The sequence below is a fragment of the Sciurus carolinensis genome, chromosome 10 (genome assembly GCF_902686445.1).
Source record: "Sciurus carolinensis chromosome 10, mSciCar1.2, whole genome shotgun sequence".
Lineage (NCBI taxonomy): Eukaryota > Metazoa > Chordata > Mammalia > Rodentia > Sciuridae > Sciurus > Sciurus carolinensis.
In genome coordinates this window covers 77,085,002-77,101,197 of record NC_062222.1, presented here as the reverse complement: position 1 = coordinate 77,101,197, position 16,196 = coordinate 77,085,002, and the positions used below count along the sequence as shown (strand labels likewise).

At 33.8% G+C, this 16,196-nt stretch overlaps 1 protein-coding gene across 2 annotated transcripts in view; it reads left to right on the top strand.

Annotated features, from left to right (window-relative positions):
* The window catches only part of Bmp2k (BMP2 inducible kinase), a 143,681-nt gene that overhangs the window by 1,006 nt on the left and 126,479 nt on the right, over window positions 1-16,196 (top strand). The gene's annotated exons all lie outside the window — the stretch shown is intronic.

Genomic DNA, 16,196 nt, shown 5'->3' with positions numbered 1-16,196 from the left:
GGTCAGATCGAGCAGGAGTAAGGCTTTTACTTTGCCAGCTGTGGCTCAGGCGGGTGTCACGCTTTGGCCTCTTCATCCGAGCTTCCTCCCGCAACGCTGGGCACAGGACCCTGCAGCGGCTGGTTGAGCCTGGGTTTTGCTTCTGCTCTGTCATCAGTTGAATATCAATCAATCAATCAATCAGTCAATCAATCAATCATCTATCGGGTCTATTTAGTCTTTCGTGTCCTTTGACACTTTGTCCCAATTTAGTTAAGAGGTGGCTTTGGAGAGCAGGTAAACTTGAAGCCTGTTTATCTTTGTTCCTTAGAATCTTCTCCATCGGGCAAGGTACTTTTCATGCCCTCCCAGTATGACTTTTTGGTAGGTTAACTTTCACTTGTGAAGTTTTATGGTGAACCAACTAGTTAGGACAAAGGTAGAAGTCTAGTTACAGAAAAAGTTTACTCCATGTTTTAAAAAAGAAATCTAGTTTTGTATTTCTGGTATAATTGACTTGTAGAAAATACTTTCTCTTTTTTATTGCATGCTTTGTTGACCTTGAACTTTTAATTGCAAAATGATACTACAAAATAAATGCTTAAAAATTAATAAGAAGTAATTTCTGTCAGTAAAATCACCCTATTAAGTTCTAAGGTTAAGAGAAAAATCTGAAGAGTAGTTTTGGTTCTGGGAGACTTACAGAGTTAGACCTTGATGTACTTTGAAAACAGACTGAGATTTCACTTCTATTTTTTGATATGCCATAAACAAAAGTATATTAGTGCAAGAGAAAACACTGAAGATTTTTGTCTATAAAATATTCTGAAAAGAAAGAAATCAGGAATTATTCAGGAGTGGATGTCATTATTTTGTAAGTCATTGCTTAGAATGATAAGCCTAACTGAATCTTGGAGAGGTGGTAGGAGGAGTATGCTTATCTTCTCCAAAGAATGAGTATATGGTGATTGGTTTTGATAGATTTACTATGCTGTAAAATTTCCTAGCTCTTTATTACACATGAATTTCAGGTGTTGGTTTAGGTTGGGTTGTAAGTTTAAGAACACATGGCTATGAACTAAAAGCCATATTTCTGTCTTTGAGTTGTTTTAGTATTTAACTGAAATGTAGCTTGAGTATTGTTACAGTCACTTCCTCACTAAATCCCAGACAGTTCTTTTATTTAGGACAAAGAAAGTATTGACGTTTCATACATAAAATTTGTGTTTGTAACTTTTATCACTGCTCTAAGCATATCCTGTCCCGTTTTTAATTAACATGTAGTTTTGAGAAATGAAAACAAAAATGCCTTTCAAGAGTTTCATTTACCCATAAAAAACAAAAAAACCTTTTCAAGCCCTCATGTCATTGTTAAGAATGCTCCACTGACTTGTTATAAATTTATCTTTTTTTTGAAAATGAGTAATCGAGTGCTAGAGGGAAGCTAGGGTTAAAGAAACGCTTTTGGAAGAGGAACTGCCCCAGCTCACACCTCAGCTCCTGGGACCAGGCTTTTATTCTTCCCTAGAAGAGAGCCATGGCTTAGCCTTTTTTTTCCCTTGTGCATTTCTTATCTCTCTAGCACATTCAACTGAAATTATCTATACTCAGTTTACTCTTGATCTGGATGGGTTTGTTCTTATTTCACATCCTTAATATCTCCTCTCTATTCCAAACAAGTAAGGCCACAAGTTAGATATTTAAATATAAGTCTGGTTCACATTTAAGCATGATTAATAAGTCGTTGACTGGTTTACCTGTCAATTGGGCCAAGTGCTTGCAAAAAAGTATTAGAATTTAGAGTGCCTGGATAGCAGAGAAATACACCACTGAATGGAAAAAGTAGTAGCAATTAAGACAGACCAAAAACAAACTTGGTAGATTTTACATTTTTTGCTTCGGATCTATGTTGTTTAAACAGGACTAGGACATAGTAGGTGCCATGCCCTGATGTGTTGTTATGCCACTGCAAACATAGGAAGCTTATTCAGAAGGACCTTTGCAGTGTCTTTTCAGTAAATCTCTTGGTCTCTGTGTGTATTTTATATATATATATATATATATATATATATATATATATATTTATATATGTGTGTGTGTGTGTATTATATATATATAAATTAGTTGCATTCCAGAAGTTACTAGGAACACTGAGTTAGTTAATAGTGAATCATTACTTCTAGGGCAAATAACAGGATTATGTTCTGGTAAGCTTTTGTTCACAACATTGTTATCAACTGATCAATATAAAACCTTGCTTTATGTGAGTTTCTGTTTAAAGACATCTTATTTAATATTTATTATTGATTCATTAATATCGAAATCATTGCCAGTAGTGCTGTAATTCATGCTTTAATGAAGGTGATTTAACATGTATTTTCTCTATAAGGAATATCACTATAAGGACTCCACTTTTTTACCATTGTGCACATTTCTGCAAAAGACCACAAAAGTGCTGTGAATAATGGTTTGGGGGATTAAAACAAATTTTATCATGTAGGGGAATTTGCAAATATGGAATCCCCAAAAATGAGGTGTAACTATTGTTATACATATGTGTATGCACGTATACATTGTATATGTAATTTTAAAAAGCATATTTTCCCTAAAATGCTTATTTTGTTATAACTAAATTGTTGGAGTAGTTTTCTCTCTGAAATATATACTTTCTATCATATTGTGTTTCTAGACAAGCATATATACTGTATATTTGAATATACTGAAACTTGCACTTTTTTTTTTTTTTTTTGGTACCCGGAATTTTACTCAGGGGCACTCGACCACTGAGCCACATCCTCAGCCCTATTCTGTATTTTATTTAGAGACAGGGTCTCACTGAATTGTTTAGGACCTTGCTAAGTTGCTGAGGCTTGCTTTGAACTCTTGATCCTCCTTCCTCAGCTTCTCAAACTGCTGGGATTACAGATGTGTGCCACTGTGACCAATTGAAATTTGTCCCTTTTTATCTTTTGGTTCCTACTCAGAGTTTAGAAGACTGATATTATAGGCATTTTCATGGTTTAGTTTCAGGAATCTATTTTAAGCAAACCCAACTTTGGCCTTTAGAAATGAATTAGAGTTGTATGTCACTTTTAGCTTGAAATAGTGTCAAATTTTCAAGCACATATAATGGAAAATAACCTTCAAGTTTTTATTAATATGTAGGATTGGCTTCTTGTTCATGTGCATCACTATAAGAAGACCTTGTTGATAATGGAAAGGAGTCAGTTTTTGTGTAGAATACGTTTTTTAAATGTTCTTGGCACAAATGGACTTGAATAAAAGGAAATGTCAGGACCGAGAGACCAATGATAATTGGTTGAGATAATCTAATAATGAGGTTATCAGGGCTAGATAGGAATGGTACTGTGGATATGGTGAGGAAGGTAGGACTTAACTGATGTAGGCATGGGGGTTATTGGTTTTGTCAGTAATTGGAGCCAGGGATTTACTATAGACTTCTCTAAAACTCAGTTAACTGCTTCGAATGAGTGAATATAGGCTCAAAGTATTAACCATTTCTCATTAATTTTACAGGAAGGTAATAAAAAATAACATCTGATTTTGCTATAGAAATCAGAGGAAAATGGTAGATTTAAGTATGATATCTTATTGGCGAAAATCATCTGTGGCTACTAAGTAATCTCTAAGTTAATGCTCCCAAGAGAGAACAGAGGGAAGGATTTTACAGAAATATCACAACTGTTACTACTCCACAACTCTTTATTAAGTTCTTAGGTGCACCAGGCACTGCTGGGTGCTACTTATATAGTACAATTATTTTTCTGGTCTTATGAATCTTACAATCTAGTGTGGAAGACAAATGTTAAAACCAAGCAAATAAAAATCATCTAGTTAATGTAGTTAAGCTTGAAGAGAAATCAGGGTTTATGGGAGAACAATTCATTCAGTTTAGGAAATCAAGAAAAGCTTTTTCAACATTTTAGCAGAAACCTGAAAGATGAGAAGAGTTAGATAAAGTATTGAGATGTGAAGGTAAGGGTGGTTTGGAGCTTATCAGGAAAAGAAAAACATTATGTGAAGAAGAGTTTCAGGAACTGAAATATACTTAGAGCTGTGGACTGTAATGAGTGAATCAAGAGGAAGAGAGACCCAAGATGTTGAAGAGATGACCAGAGTTGGGGGCTTTGTATGCCATTCCAGTTTAGGTTTTACCTAAAATGCAATGGGAAGATATTGAAGAATTTAAAGTGGGGCAGTGACATGCAGTGTATATTTTCATATGATCATACTGATTGCTAGATGGAAAGTGGTTGAGATGGGGATGAAATGCCGGAGGTGGATTGTACAGGGGTGTGCTTATGTAGTTCTTGGATGGAGGTACCATTTGCTGAGATAGGTAATGAACAGATTTGGTGGTGGGGTTGGTGTTGGGAGACTAGTAGTCCATGTTTGAGACATCTGGAAAGAAATGTCAAATGGGAACTTGAGTATAGGGGATGAAGCTGTGCAGCGAAGACTGGGTTTAGAGAGAGAGACACTTCAATTAGTGAGCATTTGGCTGTTATTTAAAGCCCAGGGAGAGGATGGATGTAGGGAGACAGTTAAAATGAGAAAGTGCTCACTGAAGAACTCCTATAGATCATTGATCTCAACCTTTAGTATTTATGGAATTGTTTGGAGGATCTGATAAAACCCAGAATGCTGAGCCTGACTTCTAAAGTTTGATTTTGTCTAGGTAAAGCCCAGCATTTGCATTTTTGCCAGCTTCCTCAATGATGTTGATGCTTCTGGTCCCAGAATCACACCTTGAAAACTACTGATTTAGAATAGAAGACCTAAGAAAGAGCTACCAGAGAGGTATGAGGATCTGATGCGTAGAAACTAAGACTATTTCAAGAAGTGAAGGGAGTGAACAGTTGTATTGCTGAGAAGTCATCTTACTGGGTCACATTTTTTGGTCTGGCATTCACAGTTACCCATGTTCGCTTCTATCTTAAATCTTACCTCTGGTTGTTTGCTAGGTGAATACTGTGCTCAGTGTGCTCCACTTCCTGTTATTCCATGACTTAGTCATATTTGCCTATCTGTTTCTGCCTTTGTAATTCTTGCTCCCTAACTACTGGTTGTGATTACTTCCTTCTTCCTGTGGACACTTGTAGTTATTTACCTTTTCCCCTCTTATCACATTTAATCTTTTGTCTTGAGATGCAATTATGTAAGCACTTAGAAACATGAAGATGGTTAATTATTGTTTCTCACCTCCCTTAGTAGATAAACTTTTTGTGGCTAGCAAGATTCTGTTTTAATTGTATTTACAAATTGTCTTGCTATATATATGGTTAATCAAATACTCTCCAAGGAAATAATGTTTGATTTTTAAAATTATCATATAGTGTTCTTTAATGGAATTTAAGACCTAATTTGCAAATTGAAAAGTATCGATGGAGGGCTGTTTATTGAATCATCGAAGGTCTTATACTTAGGCCCAGGGGACCTGAATTTTCAATTTTGGTGAAGCCAAACAACAATCAAGACAGAGTATCATTTCAGTTGCTTCCTTTAAACAGTGAAGAAAGAATAAGTGGTGTGGGGCATGATGGCATATGCCAGTAAATACCAGCTATTTGGGAGGCTGAGGTAGGTGGATTTCAAATTCAAGGGCAACCTTGGCAACTTTTAGAACCTGTCTTAAAATAAAAGGGGGTGGGGCGTACCTCAGTGGTAGAGCACTTACCTCATTTATATGAGACCCTGGGTCTCTCCCTGGGAACACATGCACACACAACAGTTGTAAGAAAAACAAAGGAAACAAACCCCCAAAACCAAAACAGACAACAAAAAACCAATCATCAAAAGGAATAACTTGAACGTCCACTTGTTATCTTAGTCAATTGACAGTATATTTTTCTTTTTCTACAGAGGTAACTGAGTGAAAAAAAGGCAAGTATTATCACATGTTTTACATTCTGTCATTGACTTCTGACAGACTTTCTGGATGGAGAGCTTTTTGAGGGCAGAACCATGGTTTGATTCCATATTACTCCTTCCTTAGTTCCTGCTATGTGGTACATAGAAATTTTTTGTTTTTGATTAAACTCTTAGGATACATTATCTCCTCCTCTGAAACATATGTTATGAAAGATAAAGAAGGAAATGTGTGACAATACCTAAGAGTGCTTTTCAAATCTCTCAGTAAATACAGGTGAACTGTAGATTAAGATTTGGTTATAAACTTTCAGTGAAATCTGGTTCTGAAATTGTAGTAATTTGCTTTTAGATTAGGTATCACATTTATCTGAATACATACCACATTTATGTTGGTATAAAATCTAAAACTTTTAATTAGATAAATTTTAATATTTAATTACATATAATTTTCAGGTATTGATCACCTATATGTAATTGAGACATTCATAGCAGCATATGCTGTCACAAGGAAATGAAAGTGATTTGCAGCAAAGGGCATTACATAGAATATTATTACCACTAGCTTTCCTTTTGGGTTGTTTATATTATCATTGTAAGATTAACTCCTAGAATGTAATTTTTGATTGTCCACTGAGGTATTTTTTCTAGAGTTGGCAGTTTTATTCAAGGACAAACACTAACACTGAAGCAATTTGTCTAATTTTCAGCATTTCAAAAAACTTAGTGGAAATTATGTATTTATTTCCAATAAAGGTACTAGATTTCATTATATCAAATTTATTTTTAGCTGTAGTCACCTGTCGTTAATATTGACATTCTCAGACTAAGCAGATTGAGAAGCTTATGTGTATTTTAAAAATAATGAAAATGAATTATTCATTTATTAATGAATTTATTAGTATCTTTCATCTAGGAGCCTGTAGGACGGAATAATAGAAAAGGTCCTTGATGATAATATTGGGGAACATGCCAAAGGTAGGATTAATTCTGGATCTTCTATTATGTTCTTAATTAAGCTTGTATATTATTTGGATTTTCTTCCATTTCCCACTTTTTTGGGTCAAAATTTGAGGCAGTCTCTTTCTATCTAATCTACCTACATATGTGTATGTATGTGTGTATGAATGTATCACAGCACATTTGGTAGTTATTATCCAAATGATTAAAACCTCAAGTTGGAATTATAAAATTAAGAGTCCTGAATAGTGATTTCAAAGTTGCCATGCTTTTATTTAGTGGTCTGGACATAAATTTTTATCTCCAAAGGATTAAGGTTGTTTATTTTTTCATTATATTTTCTATGCTTCTGATGAACCATTTACCTATATGGAAGACCTCTATTTTAAGGGGGGCTGATTTGGGAATGTGAGTGTTTATTGACAGCTCTTTTAAACCATTGGGTACTTAGCTAATTTGGAAATTCTCTGTGTCATCTTTATGAATGAAATCGGTCAGCACATGTCTGCTAACAGTTTCAAAGACTCTAGAAATGTAGGAACTTTTCCACAGACACTTTGTTTTTGGAATTTTTGCTTTATCCTATCTAGTCTTGAATTCCAGTAGCATTAGGAATATAGTGGGGTATGGTCTTTAGAGAGGCATTTTGTAATGCATATTATTTTAAAATATAAAATGATTGTTATTACTGGTTTGCCCATTTTAACATTTTTTATTATCTTTGAAACAGTGCCTTCTTGGAAGCACCTATCTGGGGAACAAAAAGGCAAAACTTGGAGTCAGGGCAACTCCTAGTCCCTGTTCTGCTCTTAACTTGCATTGTGATATTTTGACTCGTTTCTTCAAGAAAAAAAAAGTGGTTAAAGATGAATTTGTAACACATTTTTCCATTTTAGTGTTCTATGATTCTGTCTATATAACTACTTTTTTTTATGATGACAGATTTTTATTTGCAAAATAAAAAGTTTTAACAAACAGTAAAATAAATCTATTACTGTGTACCATATGATAAATGAGGGAATGAACAATTGCAACAGAGGTGTTCCAACCAACAGTCTTTTCTCGGAGCCTGACAGCAGGACTATTCAAACTGTTATCCAGAAATATTCCATCATCAAACCTATCATTTACCCAGTTTTCCACTGACCTTCATGTCAGGTATTCTTTTTTCCTCCCAACAATATCAATAATTAATTTAAATATAAATGAACTAGATGTATAATTAAAAGGGATAATTGTTCAACATGTGTAAAAAGAAAGCAGTAACTATATGGTCTATACGTATATTACACTTTAAATATCAATACACCAATAAGTTAAAAACGAAAGATGGGGAAAGTAAGCAAGAGAAATCTGAAGTACAGCGATTAATATAAAATAAATTTCAAGAAAACATATTTTCAGAGTTAAAGGGGAACATTTCATAATCATTATAGGGTAACTTCTTCAAGAAAGTATAACAATCTTAAATGTGTGTGTCCCTAATAACAAAATTCCAAAATACATGAAGTAAAAATTAATAAAACAAGAAAGACAAATCCACAATCATATTTGGACATTTTAAACACCCTCACTTTGCTGGAAGGTGTAATGATATAGAAGGTTTAACATTATCAGCCACCTTGACCTACTTTATAACTACTTTTTATTGCTCCTTTTGATAAGAGAGAAGTATGGGATAGGGAGGAATAGCAATGAACCATTTTAGAATTAAGACCATATGAAAAAATGATATTCGATCATCATACATTTGAGTTCACAATGGATTAACAGTTTGTTTTTTATTGTTATAATATAAAATTATTCCGTAATCATTGGGAAAACATTTTCTCCAAAGTTGCTGTGGTACTCTTTGAAATCAAGGAATAATAACTTACATAAAATTGTGTGGCATTTCAGAGTATGATTTAGTTTCAGAAGTTATGCTACCTAAATTACTTATTCTATCTTAATACTTTGTGTTCTCCGAATCACTTATTTGTAATATACATATTTTGGAGGATATCAGGAAATAAAAGAAAATTTGTTTTTCAAGTTTTATTTGAAAAGAATTTATGAAGAAGAGTTATGACAGTACTTTCTTGGAGTGAGTTTATGGATAGGAAGTTTTTACCCATGAAATGTGTGAAGGTTTTGGCACTCTTTGTTTACAGTGCTGTCAACCCTCATTTGGGTCCTTAATATATCTCTCTTAGAGAATTGCATTAACATTCAGACTGTGCTTTCAGCGTCTTTCCTTGCCAAACCAGTTTTTCTATTCCTTCTAATTTATTCTTTCTGAAATGGACATCTTCTCATGTCTCTATGACATGACACTGGGATTCAAGACTTTCTGCAGTGTTATTCCAACCCCCAAACTCTTAACTTTAATATCATTTTCATTCCATATGTATATTATTGCACTTATACTTGGTAATTCCTGTGTTTCTCTCATACTTTCTGCTTATGATGTGAATATTTGTGATACTCCAGACCGCCATTTGCATGTTGAAATCCTAACCCCTGTGGTGTTAGTATTAGGAAGCAGGGCCTTTGGGAGGAGATTAGATCAAGAGAGCCTGAATCCTCATGAACGGAATTTAAGAATCCCATAGACCTTTTACCCCTTCTACCATATGAAATTACAGTGAGAAGAGGTCTATGAGGAAGTGGGCTTCACTAGCACTGAATCTGTCAGCTTCTTGATTTTGGATTTCCTAGCTTCCAGAACTGTGAGAAATAAATTTATTGTCTACATGTCACCCAATTTGTGTCTTTTTAAAAACTAAGACTTTTTCCCATTCTTAATTTTTTGGCTTATGTTGTTACATTTGTCTAGAATGGAGACAAATTCTCCATTGAATTTGGGTCCACTCTATTGAAATTGGGTCTTGGAGGATACATTTAAAATAAGTTACTTTTTTGCAGTCTTTATCTGTCCGTGAAACCCTTTTTGCTACCAAGTGAGTTTTAATAATACCTTCCTTTGATGACATTTGTAGCAGCTGTTCCTCATAACTGGTATCTTATACAACTTTGTTTTTATTCCAATAAAATGCAAAATTTAATCCCTTTAAGATCTGGTTTGTAATCATCTATTATCTCTTGCAGTGCTATTACTCATGGTAGGTATTCAGTACATTACTAAGAGATTAAGTCTTGGAATTAAAAAGCAGTCAGAGGGCCTGTTAAATATTACTGTAAAACAATTTGAATAGCAACTACATTTGACGTATCCCAACTGTCCAGTTGATGTGTAGGAGTTGATATTTGGCCTGTGTGAGTGTGTGTGTGTTTATGTATTTTGTGGTGCTAGGGATTGAACCCAAGGCCTCACACATGCTTTAGTACATACTCTACCAGTGGTATACCTCCAACCCTAGATTGTTCTTTTATGGAAACTAAAATAAGGACATATTTGATAATTTGGTACAGTAGTACAATGGATGAAAAATATAGCACCAGACTTAATTTTGGATTTCTAGCCTATTTTATTTGTTATGATTATATGTGTTATCTTTGTTTCATAGGTACTGCATTGTGCTTCTTATTAGGTATAGCTCTTAAAATGTGCTTGCTTGAGTTCCCTTGAGCTATATTATTACTTCACTAAAGAAAGTCACTTCTGTAGGATAGAGAGGAACTGAGTAGATCTAAAATGTTGCTTTGGATAACTGATCATAAGAAACTGTTTTGGGAATGTTCAGCTGCATATGGCTTTCTGTTGAGTGGCAGTGCCAAGGTTTATGGAATGATGAGTGTCTAAAAGAATGATGGATTATGAAGAACATGAATTCATCTCTAAGAATTTGAGGGAAGGGGCTGGGGTTGTGGCTCAGTGGTAGAGCACTTGCCTGGTATGTGTGAAGTACTGGGTTCGATCCTCAGCACCACATATAAATAAAATAAAGGTATTGTATCCATCTACAACTAAAAAAAAAAAAAAAAGAATGTATATCTTTATTTAAAAAAAATAGAGTTTGAGGGAAGAAAACAAGTGACAGTTAATTTTGGGGTCCCCTCTAACTGGTCTGTGTGATATGGAGCTACTTATTTTATAGGTAGAGAGGCATTGAGTTTGCTTTTAGATTAGGAAATGTGTAAGCATGTCAGAAAAGTTAGAGGGTAGTAAATCAAGTCATTTCAGTATTGTTAATAGCTAGTTATCACCTTGATGTTCTTTTATTCCTTTGTTGGTTCCCTGGAAAAAAGGGTTCCAACACACCACTTCCTTTGCCTAAATGCTGTCATTACTTATTTTCCTTAATTTTTGGTGGTAGAATCATTGTTAGAGCTGGGTGGAGATTTTACATACTAAATATTTTCTTGAGAGTAAGATTGTCAGTAGTTATAGTGTCGATTTTACTATTCATTCTGGAATCATTAAGATATTTGAACTAAAATAGTGAAATATTTTACTTAACTGAATCTTCTCAGGACTATTTTTCTAGGAAGTAGGATTATGTGTTACTGACTGTGACCCACTTTTTCATTCTCTGGCCTGTATCACAGAATCTCTTCTACTGAATATTAATGGTCTATTCTTTGTACAGAAAAAAAATCTTATGCTACTGACTCATAATCAGTAGAACACATGCTTTGAGTTATTTTTTTTCAGAAGTAGGGTGTGTGTATGCTCAACTGTGCAAAGACTTGATGCTATGCTTCTGTGATCAGTAACAAATTTGTGTGTACAGTAATGTGAATATCTTAAAAAGTTTGTGTGGTAAAGCTGATAGACTGAAATTGGAATTAAACTACATCTTTAGTCTTATTAGCTTGATAGTTTGGTTAATTCATTCAACCAACCCAGTTCAAATCCTAAGTGAATAGTGAACTGGATGGCTAAATGTTTATTATTTTTTCATCTTTTTCGAAAATATTGTGTATATACTTCAAAGGAGAAACTCTTTAAGAATATCAACTCAAATTGATAGTCATTTTAATTTCTAATCCATTTAAGGAGGTATTATGGATTTTATTGTTTTTCTTAGAAACAATAAAATGGTGCAAGTGGTTTTATTTTTTAAAATATGTTATTGTTATGATACTTTGTGTATCCAAAGGGAGTGCTGTAAGTGAGCTCATTAGAGGTATATGAATCCTCAGTGTTCAAAGTTGGATGTTATATAATGTCCCATAAATTTTTAGCAGGAGAAGCTCCTATTTGGAGATTAAAGATTCAGTTTTGTTCTTGCCATTAGAGTAGTGGCCGTTTTTTTTAGTAAATGCTACGGGTATTTTTAAAAATTGTGGGAGACCATTATGGTTAGTGTGAGGTCAATTCTGTTTTTGTTTTTGCTCTTTGTAAGACAATGGGAATGGTGGGAGGTGGGCGGTGTACCAGACCTGAATTAAGTGTAGGACATCTCAACATCCTTCAGAAAATAACCTAAATATATTAACTGAAATTGAGATTATTAGATTAATAGTCTTTCTTTTAAAATGCTAGGACTTCATCAAACCTCCCATAATTGTAGTGATTTTTCAATTTTAGTTCCTTCATTAACTGTGGAAAGGTGTAAAGTAAGATATGAAACCAAGTCACACTGTTAATGTTGGTTGTAGAGAGTAGAACTTGGGTCTTATGATTTTGATCTAGCAGTCTTTCTAATACATTTGTGGTCTTTTAAATTAGCTCCTGTACACATAAAGGCAGTGCTTGGCCTTTGATTGAGATGGTGACTTGGAGTAGACCTAAGAGACTAGGGTACTTTGAGTAACTTGGAGGTAGGTGGAGTATTAATAGGTGCTTGAGGTGAGGTAGTCCAAAGCTTTTTTGCCTGAATTTCAGAGTTAAAAATGTTTGCTCTTTCTGAAGGCCATCAAATCATATGTACTATAGCTTTTGAGTTAAGATATGATGATGATGGTGATGATTGTGCAGTGTTTCTACAAAATGAACCCAGGGGCAGTCCCCCACTAAACTATATCTGTCCTCTTTTCTTTTTTTGTGTTTTGAGACAAGGTCTCTCTAAATCATCCAGACTGACCTTGAATTTGAGATCCTCCTCTCCTGTCTCACTGGGATTACAGACATGTAATCCCAGCTAGAATGAATAAAGTTTAAAATCTCAATTTCCTTAGAATTAGTATATTGCCTCAGTCTACAGAGGTTCAGTGCTAAGTGTAATGTATTTGTGAACTGTAAAGTAAGTAGCATAGCTTTGGTTTTATCTAGTGTAGCAGTATTTAGGACCTGCTCTATAGAGGAAGGAAAGGGAAAAGAGGAAGAGAAATATCTGAGTTCTTATCCCATACTTTTGTTTCCAATTCAAGGTTATAGGAATTTTAAGATGTGGAGTCTGATGGGCTATAATATTGTTTATCTTTTTGCATTTTATTTGATGTTTGTGCTACATTTGTTTAAAATAAAAAGACAATAGAGTTTCAAACTTATTTTACTACATCACAGCACATTTCACTTAAACCTGGAATGTTAAACATTCAAGTCTTTGCAGTGAAGTAGATTCTTATGATATCATAAAATAATTTTCCTAAAAATAACAAGACATTGTCTTCTGTGTGTACATTTAGCCACAGATGCTTGGGAGGCTGAAGTCGGAAGATCCCTTTAACAATCAGAGTTTGAGGTTTGAGGCCAGCCTGGGCAGCATAGCAAGACTGTGTGTGTGGGGGGGCAGGAAATAAGTAACTTAACATTATATTACTTCTGTGATACTTCTGACACATGCAATTAAAACGTCAAAATAGAAAATAGAGTGGTTCTTAATTTATGATTTAAAAACATTAAAGGATAATATTTCTAATATTTTTCAATATATGGAATCATCACCTCTTATCAAGAAGCATTTGTCTAGTCTGTATTTTTCTAAGTGAAGAGAGTTTTTTTTTTTTTACTTTTGTAGATCAGTAACAAATTTCTCTCCCCTCCTCTAATATCTCTCTCTCCTTTATCTCCAACTTTGGAACTGTCCATCTGGTTACCTTTTGCCTTATTCCTTTTTCTGTTGATCTGATTTTTCTCCTATTTTCTTCTTGTTCCTTAGTACTGTACTCAGTTATAAACGTAAATAAAACTGTTAGGTGATCTTTCCTTCCTTCATTGACTTTTCTGAAAGAATGGGTTTCATTAATGACCCTTTGAGGGGTTCTGTCAGCTAAAAATTATTTTCATAATAATACTGAAACACAATTGCCATTTGCACTGCTAATACCTTAGCACAAATCAAGGCAATTGGCACTAACTATATTCTTTACTGTCACATGTACTCAGTTTTAAAAAAAGGACCATTTCCTTAAGAATAACCTTGATAAATCTGTAAAATATTTCAGTAAACCTTGAGTACATATCTTTTTTTGAAATCGCAATTGAGGTTGAGTTATACATAATACACAATTTACCATTTAAGCATTTTTAAGTGGCACTGAGTACATTTGTATTGTTGTGCCTTTATCACTGTCCAGTTTTAGAAATTATTCATCATCTTAAACTGAAACTCTGAGCTCATTAAACACTAACTTCTCATTTCTTCTTTCCCCCAGTGCCTGATAACCACTAGTCTACCTTCTGTCTGAATAGGACTACTCTAGGTACCTTACAGAAATGGCAAACAATATTTTTCTTTTGTATGTGACTTACTTAGCATGATGTCTTCAAGGTTCATCCCTGTTATAGTTTGTATCAGAATTTCATTCCATTTTAAGATTGAAAAATATTCACATATATGTATATATATGTAGTAATGTAATTCACTTATCTGTTCATCTGGACATTTGGATTGTTTCTGCCTTTTGACTGTTGTGAATAATGCTTCTGTGAACATGAGTTTACAAATATATATTGAATCCTTGCTTTCATTTTTTTTTTTTTTTTGGTTATATACCCTGAAGTAGAATTACTGGGTTGTGTGATTATTCTGTTTAAAATTCCATTTTTTTTTTTTTTTTTTTTTTTGTACTGGGGATTGAACCTCCACCACTGAACTACATTCCCCAGCCCTCTTTATTTTTCTTTATTTCAAGACAAGGTCTTGCTGAGTTACTCAGGCTGGCCTTGAACTTCACAGCAATCCTCCTGTACAGTTGGCATGTGCCACTACACCCTGTTTAATTTTTTCCTGAAGAACTGCTATAGTGTTTTTCACAGTGACTGTACCGTTTTACACTTCCACCAGCAGCTCACATGGGTTCCATTTTCTTCACATCCTTGTCTCATCAGTATTCACCAATTTTCTGTTTTCTGTTTTTTTCCCTAGTAATAACCATTCTAATGAATATGAAATGGTATCTCGTGGATTTGATGAGTATTTTCCAAGTGATTGGTGATTTTGAGCATTTTTTCATGTTCTTATTGACCATTTATATCTTTCTTACATCTTTTGTAGAAATGGGAAATACACATAAGCTGCTTCCCACCTTGTACTGAGTATTGAACCCAAACCCTAGCACATGATAGGCAAACACTCTACCAATGAACTACATCCCCAGTCCTACATAAACCACTTTTGCTGCATGATGAAGCATGATAAGAAGTTGAGGAAAAACACTTGGAATTCCATTTTATGGAATATCTTTTTTTTTTTTTTAAAGAATAATGGTTGACAAATTATGATTATTCAATTTAGACTTGGGTATTTGGCAGACATTTTCTCAAATGATGAAGAGAGTCTGTCACTTCAAGGAAAACAACTGACAGGTGTTACTAATGTTGGAATTTGAGCTTTCAAACAATTATAATTTTGGAAAACTTGTATTTGCCATTGTGAACTTGAAAGACTCCCATTATTTTAAAAACTTTTTGAGGGGATAAATGATGTTAACAAATTTGATTTTTTAAAAAATTGTGTAATGAAAGATCTATATAGTTCGGTGAATTGATCGTTTTCATTGTAAGATGTTAAAAAGTACAAGACTGACCCATGGGTATTAATGGTAATAGTGCAAAAAATTCAGCAGTGTGGGTGTATATGCTATATTGTGACAAACCTTTAAGAAACCACTAATTGACATGTTTTGCTACAGAAAAAAAAAGAATGGAATATCTGTAGTTACCTGAAGAGACTATTAAAATAACTTTCACCTTTCCTTTTACTTATCTATGTGAAGTTGAATTTTCTTCAAAAGCTTCATTTGACCAAAATAATATATTGAAGATTTACTTTGGAAGTAGGTATAAGTTTTCTATTAAACTAAATATTAAAAACTTGGCAGAAATGTAAAAAACAGTGCTATTCTTTTGTCTCAATTTTTGCTTTGGAAGAAAAGTAGTTCTTTTTCATAAAAATATGTTGACATCTAATGAGTATTAGTTTAAATGAATTAATAAAACATTCTCAGTTTTTATTTCTAATATAGCTAAGTGTGGATTGATAAAATCCATGTAAATAAAAAGCATCTGAGTTGTTCAATAGTTTTAAGAATGTAAA